General features: G+C 40.0%; 1 pseudogene; it reads right to left on the bottom strand.

The window, feature by feature from the left end:
- Positions 1 to 11,585: 11,585 nt before the first annotated feature.
- Positions 11,586 to 13,467, bottom strand: part of LOC117528703 — a 34,967-nt pseudogene continuing 33,085 nt past the window's right edge.

Here is a 13,467-nt window from a genome sequence, read left to right as displayed (position 1 = left end):
CCTTAAATATATTCCCTCTCAGCTGTCTCCTTTTTTCCTGCATTAATTGCACATTACCAGAGCAGAAGGCTGCCTTCTTTTCATTAAGACAGATTTTCAATTGTTTGGACACCCAGGGTTTGTTATTTGGGAATATTTTCACAGTTTTAGTCTCTGACACGTTATCCTCACAGAACTTAATATAAGATGTGATGGTGTCAGTGAGTTCGTCTCCATCCTGACAGGATTCAAAGAAAATGTCCCAGTTTGTTTCATCAAAACAGTCTCTGAGTTGCTCTTTGCGTTCCTCGGACCACACCTGTACCTGCTTATTAACTGTTTTAATTCTTTTGACCACAGCTTTGTATTTAGGCAAAAGATGAATCACATTGTGGTCAGATTTTCCAAGAGGCGGTCTGCATACCGCTTTATAAGCCTCTGGGATGTTGCCATAGCAACGGTCAAGCGTCCGATGTAGACGTGTAGGACAGTCTACATATTGCTGTAGAGTGGGCAGGTGGTCAGACAGACTGCAGGAGTTAAAGTCACCCACAATGAAAACGGGGCTGGTCAGCAGAGCGGGTGAGTGCATTATTATAACTCTCTGCTATTCTCTCTCCTGCTGCGTCGTCATGTGGACCGGACACGAATACAAGAATGACAGTGATCTGTCTGAACTCCCGCTACAAACTCAAAACTATTATGTTTGGTTTGGTTTGTTTGTTTATTCCAAGTCAACATAATATATGCCATAGGTATTAAAGGCAATGCGCTGCGGTGGTTTGAATCATATTTGTCTAATAGATTACAATTTGTTCATGTAAATGGGGAATCTTCTTCACAGACTAAAGTTAATTATGGAGTTCCACAAGGTTCTGTGCTAGGACCAATTTTATTCACTTTATACATGCTTCCCTTAGGCAGTATTATTAGACGGTATTGCTTAAATTTTCATTGTTACGCAGATGATACCCAGCTTTATCTATCCATGAAGCCAGAGGACACACACCAATTAGCTAAACTGCAGGATTGTCTTACAGACATAAAGACATGGATGACCTCTAATTTCCTGCTTTTAAACTCAGATAAAACTGAAGTTATTGTACTTGGCCCCACAAATCTTAGAAACATGGTGTCTAACCAGATCCTTACTCTGGATGGCATTACCCTGACCTCTAGTAATACTGTGAGAAATCTTGGAGTCATTTTTGATCAGGATATGTCATTCAAAGCGCATATTAAACAAAATGTAGGACTGCTTTTTTGCATTTACGCAATATCTCTAAAATCAGAAAGGTCTTGTCTCAGAGTGATGCTGAAAAACTAATTCATGCATTTATTTCCTCTAGGCTGGACTATTGTAATTCATTATTATCAGGTTGTCCTAAAAGTTCCCTAAAAAGCCTTCAGTTAATTCAAAATGCTGCAGCTAGAGTACTGACGGGGAGTAGAAGGAGAGAGCATATCTCACCCATATTGGCCTCTCTTCATTGGCTTCCTGTTAATTCTAGAATAGAATTTAAAATTCTTCTTCTTACTTATAAGGTTTTGAATAATCAGGTCCCATCTTATCTTAGGGACCTCGTAGTACCATATCACCCCAATAGAGCGCTTCGCTCTCAGACTGCAGGCTTACTTGTAGTTCCTAGGGTTTGTAAGAGTAGAATGGGAGGCAGAGCCTTCAGCTTTCAGGCTCCTCTCCTGTGGAACCAGCTCCCAATTCAGATCAGGGAGACAGACACCCTCTCTACTTTTAAGATTAGGCTTAAAACTTTCCTTTTTGCTAAAGCTTATAGTTAGGGCTGGATCAGGTGACCCTGAACCATCCCTTAGTTATGCTGCTATAGACTTAGACTGCTGGGGGGTTCCCATGATGCACTGTTTCTTTCTCTTTTTGCTCTGTATGCACCACTCTGCATTTAATCATTAGTGATCGATCTCTGCTCCCCTCCACAGCATGTCTTTTTCCTGGTTCTCTCCCTCAGCCCCAACCAGTCCCAGCAGAAGACTGCCCCTCCCTGAGCCTGGTTCTGCTGGAGGTTTCTTCCTGTTAAAAGGGAGTTTTTCCTTCCCACTGTAGCCAAGTGCTTGCTCACAGGGGGTCGTTTTGACCGTTGGGGTTTTACATCATTATTGTATGGCCTTGCCTTACAATATAAAGCGCCTTGGGGCAACTGTTTGTTGTGATTTGGCGCTATATAAAAAATTGATTGATTGATTGATATAAACAATAATATAAACAAATAGTACAGTTTTAGGTACACACTTGACACTGTTCATAAGATGGTGAAAAGAAAAAAGAAAATTAATAAAGACAAAAAAAAGGCATAAATGAATTAACATAACATAAACAGAATCAACTTGGAAAGGAGTGGGATGAAGACAAGCTTATTGACTACCACCCCCAATTCCATCCTCAATTATATTAAATTACACGGTTGCCGTCATTTTGAGCTTAATATTTCATATACACTCAACAAAAATATAAACGCAACACTTTTGGTTTTGCTCCCATTTTGTATGAGATGAACTCAAAGATCTAAAACTTTTTCCACATACACAATATCACCATTTCCCTCAAATATTGTTCACAAACCAGTCTAAATCTGTGATAGTGAGCACTTCTCCTTTGCTGAGATAATCCATCCCACCTCACAGGTGTGCCATATCAAGATGCTGATTAGACACCATGATTAGTGTACAGGTGTGCCTTAGACTGCCCACAATAAAAGGCCACTCTGAAAGGTGCAGTTTTGTTTTATTGGAGGGGGGGATACCAGTCAGTATCTGGTGTGACCACCATTTGCCTCATGCAGTGCAACACATCTCCTTCGCGTAGAGTTGATCAGGTTGTCAATTGTGGCCTGTGGAATGTTGGTCCACTCCTCTTCAATGGCTGTGCGAAGTTGCTGGATATTGGCAGGAACTGGTACACGCTGTCGTATACGCTGGTCCAGAGCATCCCAAACATGCTCAATGGGAGACATGTCCGGTGAGTATGCCAGCCATGCAAGAACTGAGACATTTTCAGCTTCCAAGAATTGTGTACAGATCCTTGTAACATGGGGCCGTGCATTATCCTGCTGCAACATGAGGTGATGTTCTTGGATGTATGGCACAACAATGGGCCTCAGGATCTCGTCACGGTATCTCTGTGCATTCAAAATGCCATCAATAAAATGCACCTGTGTTCTTCGTCCATAACAGACGCCTGCCCATACCATAACCCCACCGCCACCATGGGCCACTCGATCCACAACACTGACATCAGAAAACCGCTCACCCACACGACGCCACACACGCTGTCTGCCATCTGCCCTGGACAGTGTGAACCGGGATTCATCCGTGAAGAGAACACCTCTCCAACGTGCCAAACGCCAGCGAATGTGAGCATTTGCCCACTCAAGTCGGTTACGACGATGAACTGGAGTCAGGTCGAGACCCCGATGAGGACGACGAGCATGCAGATGAGCTTCCCTGAGACGGTTTCTGACAGTTTGTGCAGAAATTCTTTGGTTATGCAAACCGACTGTTTCAGCAGCTGTCCCAGTGGCTGGTCTCAGACGATCTTGGAGGTGAACATGCTGGATGTGGAGGTCCTGGGCTGGTGTGGTTACACGTGGTCTGTGGTTGTGAGGCTGGTTGGATGTACTGCCAAATTCTCTGAAACGCCTTTGGAGACGGCTTATGGTAGAGAAATGAACATTCAATACACGAGCAATAGCTCTGGTTGACATTCCTGCTGTCAGCATGCCAATTGCACGCTCCCTCAAATCTTGTGACATCTGTGGCATTGTGCTGTGTGATAAAACTGCACCTTTCAGAGTGGCCTTTTATTGTGGGCAGTCTAAGGCACACCTGTGCACTAATCATGGTGTCTAATCAGCATCTTGATATGGCACACCTGTGAGGTGGGATGGATTATCTCAGCAAAGGAGAAGTGCTCACTATCACTGGTTTGTGAACAATATTTGAGGGAAATGGTGATATTGTGTATGTGGAAAAAGTTCTAGATCTTTGAGTTCATCTCATACAAAATGGGAGCAAAACCAAAAGTGTTACGTTTATATTTTTGTTGAGTGTATAAAGCATATAAATAATACAATTATATATGTATGTGAACATACACCCACACACACACATATATATACACACACATACATACATAAGCGTAACATAATACAATACCATAGTAATATAATACAGGAGTGAATAACAATTACACTGGACAGTATAGACAAAATAACACACAACAGAGGACCAGACAAGACACACAAGGAACACATACCGTTGGAACATATTCGCTGAACACAGATCGTTACACGTATCGAACACAATGTCTTGAACGTCCCATTTTCCTCAGGCTTTCAAAGAGAAAAGCATGTTCAACAGGTGCTGGCTTCATCCTTAAATAGGAAAATGAGGAAAATGGGACGTTCAAGACATTGTTCAGAAGAACAGCGTCGTTTGATTAAAAAGTTGATTGGAGAGGGGAAAACCTATATGCAGGTGCAAAAAAATTATACGCTGTTCATCTACAATGATCTCCAATGCTTTAAAATAGACAAAAATACCAGAGACGCGTGAAAGAAAATGGAAAACAACCATCAAAATGGATAGAAGAATAACCAGAATGGCAAAGGCTCACCCACTGATCAGCTCCAGGATGATCAAATACAGTCTGGAGTTACCTGTAAGTGCTGTGACAGTTAGAAGATGCCTGTGTGAAGCTAATTTATTTGCAAGAATCCCCCACAAAGTCCCTCTGTTAAATAAAAGACATGTGCAGAAGAGGTTACAATTTGCCAAAGAACACATCAACTGGCCTAAAGCGAAATGGCAATGACCCCAAGCACACTAGTAAACGAGCAAAATCTTGGTTCCCAACCAACAAAATTAATGCCTCGCAGATGTGAAGAAATTTCATAGCCTTAAGAGTGTGCATATCATGAATGCTTGGTCTTGTTGGATTTGTGAATCTACTGAATCTACTGGTACCTTGTTTCCCATGTAACAATAAGAAATATACTCAAAACCTGGATTAATCTTTTTAGTCACATAGCATTATTATTCTGAACACTACTGTAGTAGAGAAGACAAAATCTACAATATTCAGATTATATTGGAGAAATTCTTCGCAAAGGTAAAGAGTACTTAAAACTTTAAGTTTTTCATTGAAAAAAAAAAATGCCAGCACAGAGTCAAACATGCAGTTTTGGCCTGTAATTAAACTACAGTACTCAGAGTGCTCTTGTTCAGTCTTAAAAGTGCTTTGTATTTTTCATTTTATTGTTTCACGTGCAAATCTCGACATTTTCTGTATGCATGTGACCCCAAATGCAGAATTAATATGTTCACACTCCGGACAAAACAGAATTGTTTCATCAGTGTCTCACAGGCCCAAAAAAAAAGGGGAAAAAAAGAAAAGAAATTTGATCTAATGTGAACACTCTTACGGTACAAATATAAAACTTATTTGTAATTTCTTTACATGAAATATTTTACGGGTTAAGCGGCTTCAGAAAAGCTGAACACAACTGAAAAACAGATTAAAACTTCAATAAAGACTTTCATAAAAGCCAAGAAATGTTTCTATGCTTATACTTTTTGTCACATAAGTGCAAACAGATTTCCCCAAAAGTAAGTTGTCCTCTGTATATAGTACAAATGACCATACCTAGAACCTGTGGCTCCCCACGGGTCAACGTCCTTACAAATTAAATGCAAATACGGTTACACATTATAATGCAGTGGCATAGGAAGTATGTATTCCTACAGGAAAATGGGAGCTTTGTTGACTATCTTATTCGAAGATGGCGCATGAGAATGTTCCGCCTGATGATAAAAAGCAAAAGCATCTGTCTGTCTATAGTTCGCATATCTCTCAGAGTCTTTATGTAGTATTTCTTTAATTTATATCTTTTGTCTCTCCCCCGTGAACATGTTAAGAGATAGGCATCTGTTTAAAGCAAAGCGTGACTCATCTTTGTCAAGAAGCTGGAGCGTTGAGAATGTTCTGGCGACCCTGCTCAGTGTGCTGCTCTTGTGGCGTCATCTCTGCTATTTTGGCATTGTGGGATAGCTGGCCCACAGATTGAGCTCACTGGACTACTTTCACCTGACCTAGTTTCCGGTTGTTTGCAAATTGGTGCTGAATTTGCCAACATGAGAAGATGCTGCTGGATGAGTGTGAGTATTGACTTACAATTATGTCGGCGTAAAAACACACGAGATACATAAGTTCTTGTGCCAAATATCACAATTATCTGGGAACTACTTTTTGCGCAGGAATTCATCAAGCACATCGACTGCGGGCGTGTACTAAGATAGAATATACAAAAACTGTATAGAAGTTCGGCCAAAATGAGAGCATCCACTTTTAGCTTGCCATAAATTAAGCTAGTGGCGCTTGTGAGAGTATGTGTTCTGGCTACTGCCAGTAATGACTTCAAAATAAAGGCTGTGAAAACTAATCCCACAAAATTTCATAATAAAGGATAAACAATGCACATCATCATGCCATGCACAAGCCATCTAAAAGCTGAGGCGGATCTGACAAACATGCGAGCCACACACACACACACATACAGATGCATTTTACTTTATATATAGATACATGCATGAAAAAAATGAGTTACTTTTATTTTGAAGGCATTTTTTATTCTTAGTTTACTTGCGTATGCACATAAGTAAACTGAGAATAATACCGTTTGTATTTCTTTGAACTGATGTAAATGAAGTCCAAGACACATTCAATGGCAGTTTTACCATCAGAGAGCCTCAAAAACTACCACAAAAGACTCCAGTTTTGTCATGCATGTTAAAAGGGCAATACACGGTATTAAGAACAGGGGTATGTAAACTTTTGATCAGGGTCATTTGGGTAGTTTATGTTGTCATTACGATTTAAAAAGAGTAAACAGTTGTTTGACAATAAACGGCTTCACCCAACCACTAACCATGATTGAAAAAAAAAAGTGTTATTCATATTCTCTGAAAAATGGCAAAAAACTAAAATTCTGCCAGGGCATGTAAACTTTTGAGCACATCTGTATGTACAGTAGTGTTCAGAATAATAGTAGTGCTATGTGACTAAAAAGATTAATCCAGGTTTTGAGTATATTTCTTATTGTTACATGGAAAACATTACTTGGGATACCAGTAGATTCAGTAGTCTCACAAATCCAACAAGACCAAGCATTCATGATATGCACACTCTTAAGGCTATGAAATTGGGCTATTAGTAAAAAAAAAAAAAGTAGAAAAAGGGGTGTTCACAATAATAGTAGCATCTGCTGTTGACGCTACAAACTCAAAACTATTATGTTCAAACTGCTTTTTTAGCAATCACTAAGTAGTAGTATTTAGTTGTATAACCAGTTTTTCATGATTTCTTCACATCTGCGAGGCATTAATTTTGTTGGTTTAGAACCAAGATTTTGCTTGTTTACTAGTGTGCTTGTGGTGATTGTCTTGTTGAAACACCCATTTCAAGGGCATGACCAGTTCAAGTATTTTGACAGTGTCTTTGATCATCCTGGAGCTGATCAATGGGTGAGCCTTTGCCATTCTGGTTATTCTTCTATCCATTTTGATGGTTTTCCATTTTCTTCCACGCGTCTCTGGTTTTTTTTGTCCATTTTAAAGCACTGAAGATCATTGTAGATGAACAGCCTATAATTTTTTGCACCTGCATATAAGTTGTCCCCTCTCCAATCAATTTTTTTAATCAAACTACGCTGTTCTTCTGAACAATGTCTTGAACGTCCCATTTTCCTCAGGCTTTCAAAGAGAAAAGCATGTTCAACAGGTGCTGGCTTCATCCTTACATAGGGTACACCTGATTCACACCTGTTTGTTCCACAAAATTGACAAACTCACTGACCGAATGCCACACTTCTTATTGTGAACACCCCCTTTTCTACTTTTTTTTACTAATAGCCCAATTTCATAGCCTTAAGAGTGTGCATATCATGAATGCTTGGTCTTGTTGGATTTGTGAGAATCTACTGGTACCTTGTTTCCCATGTAACAATAAGAAATATACTCAAAACCTGGATTAATCTTTTTAGTCACATAGCACTACTATTATTCTGAACACTACTGTATATGTGTATATATAGCTTATGCTAAGATGATGCAATCCTGATCTGCATTTGTTCTACTCTAAACCATGTTTTTAAGACCAGCCAGACCTCCACAGAAGTTGGAACAGACTGGTGACGCACGACTTTTGTGACCATCAGAGGGCACGGCCGTCTCCCTGCAAGGGTGATGTAGTTGTTGCACAGCAAAAACCTGTGGCAGCGGCATCATTTTTGTCTTTAAATGGCTCAGTACTTGGTGATGACGAGGGTGGGGGAAATCGCTAATGTCACCGTGCTTATTGCTTGTGCAATAACGACACCACATTGATGACTGAGCAGCTCAGTCGTGTTCTTATTTTGAGGGCGGCATTACAAATTGTGGGCAGATGATCAAGACTTCACCAGTTACAGCTAAATGAGTGGTCAGGATAGCTACTTCTAATCTCTGGCAATACAACACAGATGATCCCATAAATAGTACTCCTGCTACTGCAGTCACATGGCCGACAGCAACCCAGATGTTCTAGTGTTTTCAACGAGAGGACAACGAAAAATTCTGACATAACCAGTGATGAGAACTGTAGCCACCCAGTGTGGCAGGACGCAAAACCAAAGTGATAAAAGCTTCAACATCACAGACTATGTTAATGTGTCATTGCTACATGTCCGATTCAAGAACATTTTCATGGACAGGGGGGTGGGTCAACTTCATTCCTTACCAGCATGTGGCATTGGGAGGTAAAAGGAAGACGAATAAAAAAAAAAAAAAAAAAAAATCAGCATGTTGCTAAACCACAGAAGCATTTGTCCCAAGTTCCACTAAAAATAACATATTCGGCAAAGAATAATGAGACAGATCATTTAGACCTTATTTAAGAAAGACACCAGCTACTGAAAGTTTTCACTTCTACAACTTTTGAAGGTTTAAGAGACTTTCGTGGCGACTCTATAGTAGACAGTGTCAGACAATGAGAATGGCAGTATTACCAGCAGGTCAACACAGAAATGAGACACAGAAAGACATCTCTCACCACAGACACACTCAAGCATCTGGTGCGTTCACAATCTACTAAACTACAGTGAACAAATGAGTTCAAGACCTGATTCCAGGATGGTTTATGGAACATCTCCAGCACATTTAACTTGCTTTTTTTTTTTTTTTTTTTAAATTGTTTGGTATTTGCAAAAAAAAAAAAAAAAAAAAAAAAAGAAAAAAAAAAGAAAAAAAAAGTAATTCTACAAAGACATTTTTTTCTTCCTAAGAATCAAGTCCAATAGTCATGACACTAGAAGTGACACATTCATGTGTCAGTCTCTCTCCTTGACTGATAAAAAGTGGACAAGGACATCAGGTGTGTTTGGGGGCACGGGGAGAACATATGTTCTAAATCATATAGTCAATGCCAAGGAGGGAAGCAGAAGTCCGAGTCCTCTTTCCAATGCCTCAACCTTGACATCTATGACAGTCTCAAAGGTCGTGGAGAGGAGCAGGGGAAGGGAACAAGGATGTAAACTAGGATGCTGCCAATCCAAGAGTTTCCAGCAGCCTTCCAGCTGCTACCTGCATCATTGTCCAATTTACTGTTCGTTATCAGAGTCCGCCGATGATGCCAGAGCAATGTAGCTCACCATAACATCAACTGAGCAGCTGCAGAGAAGATGCTGCAATATCCTCTTGGCAAAAAAATAAAATAAAATAATTAGCTGAAGATCATGGATGACCGGGAAAGAAAACATCGCTGAAAGTAAAGACAAACAAGGTGTTCCAACTTGAAGTCAGACTCCAAGTATTTGGCAGATTGTCCCAGTGGTCCAGCTGGCAGATATCAAATTCATCCATGATTCATGAAATCCACAAGCAACTTTAACCACATCTCAACAACAGTGGCTCTAATAGGAAACATTAAAACAGCAATCTGATATTTTAGGAAAGTCTACTGAAGACTGGAAGAGGAACCAGGTTGCCTACCTGTCAAAACTGGGGGGAAGAGAGAAAAAGCTGAACAACAAAAAGTCACATAGTTACAGTGGTCAAAAAGTGCCAACCTGACAGAGTGGACAGTTCTAAGATGCTACATGCAGTCACTACACGCCTTTTGCGTTTAGCTACAAACGGCTCCATTGTGGCCGCTTCTACAATGGCGTCTTTTGCAATTTCATTTCAGCACATGGGAGAGAAAAAAAAAAAAAATCAAGTTGAAAAAAGATGAGCTTTTTCTCAAGATTCATTTCCTCCTTTTTTGACAGGGCACCAGTGACTCCTTTCCTTCCAACGTTCCTCAGCATGGAATCCATCATCAAAGTGAGCATTACAAAGACGCCATGGCAGAAACAACATGTTAGCATGGTTAGCATAGAGTTATCCAGCACGCTTTTCCCCTGAAAGCTTGATATTTACCTTCATACACTGCATCCAGACCAATATTTTAACATAGACATGAAAATATAAAAAGCATGAATAACAACACTTGAATGACAGTTTTTTTAAAGAATCAGTTCAGCCAAATCACAAAAAAAAAAAAAAGTATTTACCCACTAGGGCTGCAACAATTGGTTACTAAATTAATCAACAAATATTTTGCTAATTAAGTATTTTGAGTCATTAAACTATATATATTTTAATTCTCTGAGTTCAGCTTGTTATGTGTGAATACTTTCTAGTTTTTGTTTTTTACTCCTCTCTGGCAGTAAACAGAGTATCTTTGGATTGTTGTTGACAAAACAAGACATTCAATGAGATCATCTGTGGCTCTGGAAAATACTGATACTTTTCCACCCATTTCTGACATTTTATGGACATAATAAGTAAGCGATTAATTGATCAATTTTCTTGATTAGGGGAATTCCATGAGAGTGTGAGGTCCCTACTTGTGCTGCTGTGATTCAATCATCCCAGAGACTTCTTATTCTCAATAGAATCAAGAAAAGATGGACAAATCAAAATTCTCCAGAATAGCTATTCACAGCAGGACCATTGGAAGTGGTAACTGACATTATGAAAATAATTGTTAGTTGCAGTTCTATTATCCACTTAGCTAGTGGTGTAGCATAAATCAATCACTGAAGTCTGTTAACGTTATCACAGTTTACAAAAGGGGCCATATTTATAAGGGAGCTCTGACATTTTTCAATGTAGGCTATATTTCTAGCTGTCTTGGGGTTCAACTTTCCCCTCTGGACAAAAACCATTTCAATGGGTACATTGTTGATTTCTATCGTAGATACTGTCATGGGCTAGCCAGCTACATAATGTTGTAATTGTACAGGACAAGTAAAAAACAAAAAGTGTAAACTGCTTCTTGTTGCCACTAAAGTAACTCATTTTGACTTCTCCCTTTTCACGTGGGGTCACAGTAGATTATCTGCATGTTGATTTGGCACATTTTACGCCAGATGCCCTTCCTAACACAACTCCACATAACATGAAAATGTCGTTAAGTGTCAGGTAGCACAGCGAGGATCTCTACAGAGGTAAACGTGCCAGTGTTAACCTTAATAAATGTTAAAGCTTTTTTTAAATGACCGATTACACAGCTAGTCGCTTACTTTAGCCTCCAGTCCATTTGGTGGCACTGCACTCCAAGTTGCTGCAAGTTGATTGAGGATAAACAGCTCTGTCTTACAGAAGAAGCCTAATGTCTTAAAAACTGTTTCCATTAAACAATGACATTTTCACCTGTTCAGCAACAACAAGTAGCAGTTTATTGTGAGTGTCTTTAGCTTGCCCCGTACAATAACATCATGCAGACTGCAAACCCATGATGGTGCTTGTGTTCCAAATCAATATTAAACTAATTTTTTGTCCTGAGTGAAAAGATGACCCCCAAAATATCTAAAAATTAAGCACGGGTTGAAAAACATAGGAATTCACCTTAACACTTGTTACAGATGATGCTCTAAAATGGTTTAAACTGGATTTAATCTAAATTATCCAATACAATAAAGTGAACGTCTAGATTTTTGGGAAGTTGCTCTTCTGAAAGGCTGGCTCAAAGTGGGTCAACATGAAGGGTTTGTGGGAATTTGAGTGAACTGTCCTTTAAATAAACCAGTCAGTGAAAACTGACCTTGAATTTGTGATATGCATAGTCACAGCAGCTCAGAGTGTTGATGATGAAAAAGTCCACATAGTGTCCTACTGTACAAATGAAGAGTTTATCATTTTAGTGTAGGTCTGGGGTAGATTGTGAAGAAGAAGAAAAAAAGAGAGACTTGGTGTCTAGCAAAAAGTTCTTCAGAGAAGAAGAGACCAAAAAAAAACAAAAGGGAGGAAGGGGAGTGGAAAGTCTGAGAAAACAGTGAAAGAAGAGGGCAGAAACCCACGCAGGGATCAGACCACACCTGCGGTGCGCTTCAGCTGTGCATGTCATAGTCCCGTGAATCACTGGGAAGGGAAGAGGGGGTCTCAACTGGTAGCAAGACAAGAGTCTGGACGGATATAAGAGCGTACAACCGTTCATACACAGACAGACAAAATGGAGGGTGACAACAGGGAGGATGTGCCACTACAGCACTGGTTTTGGTATACTGGTTTTGGCCGCGGCTGGGAAGTCAGTTAGGATGGTGGGCTGGGGAGGAGGACTGAGGGGTTTCCACGAGGAGAGGATCTCTTGTCATGCGGGATTTGTGGGGGGTGGTGAGGACGTCTTTGCTTTAACTGCCATAATGCATGGTGTTGCTGGGGATGACCATTGGCGAGGCCATGGAGATGGCAGCACCCCCCATGGTGAACTGGTTGGTGACAGGATAGTAAGTACCACTGCTGGTGGGGCCCGATTGGCCCGTATTAGCTCCTGGAAGAAATAAAGACAGATTTATAAGGTTAGAAGTAGACCTATGTTGGTACTGAATGTAAATCCAGTAAAAACAGTTTCTAGTTTGTTCTTGTTTTTTGACATGAAAACTACAGCTGTTAACAGGTCAACATACCCTGGACAATCCCTGTGCTCATGATGGAGCCCATTCTGGAGTGGGTGTGGTTTACAATTCCTGTGTTCACTGGGACCAATCAGAGAGGAAAGGACACCATAAGCGAATTAAAATATGATCGTTATTCAGAGGAAAATTACAAGAAATTATCATTAACACTACATTCTATATAGTATATGCAGTTACTGTGAATTACTCAAGTTGCCCTACTAAAATAAAAATACAAGGGCATTGTCACACCTTAACTGTTGTGTTACATTTCAGTACCACTTCTCAATGTGTCCACACTACCTTTTTCTAAAGGGTCATTCCATGCCAACTCAGCTGATGGGTGTCGTGGCCCGTCTGAAAATTTTCAAAACAATTTATTAAAAAAATATTAATGAGATATTAAGAGTAAACATGTTATGAGCTGACAATTTATATATTTTTTCTACAAATGGGGGAGGGGGGAGCTGAAAGACCTGTTCAG

This window comes from Thalassophryne amazonica, chromosome 16 (genome assembly GCF_902500255.1).
Source record: "Thalassophryne amazonica chromosome 16, fThaAma1.1, whole genome shotgun sequence".
NCBI classification, from domain to species: Eukaryota; Metazoa; Chordata; class Actinopteri; order Batrachoidiformes; family Batrachoididae; genus Thalassophryne; species Thalassophryne amazonica.
The sequence above is the reverse complement of the archived record's forward strand: the minus strand, read 5'-3'. Positions and strand labels throughout refer to the sequence as shown.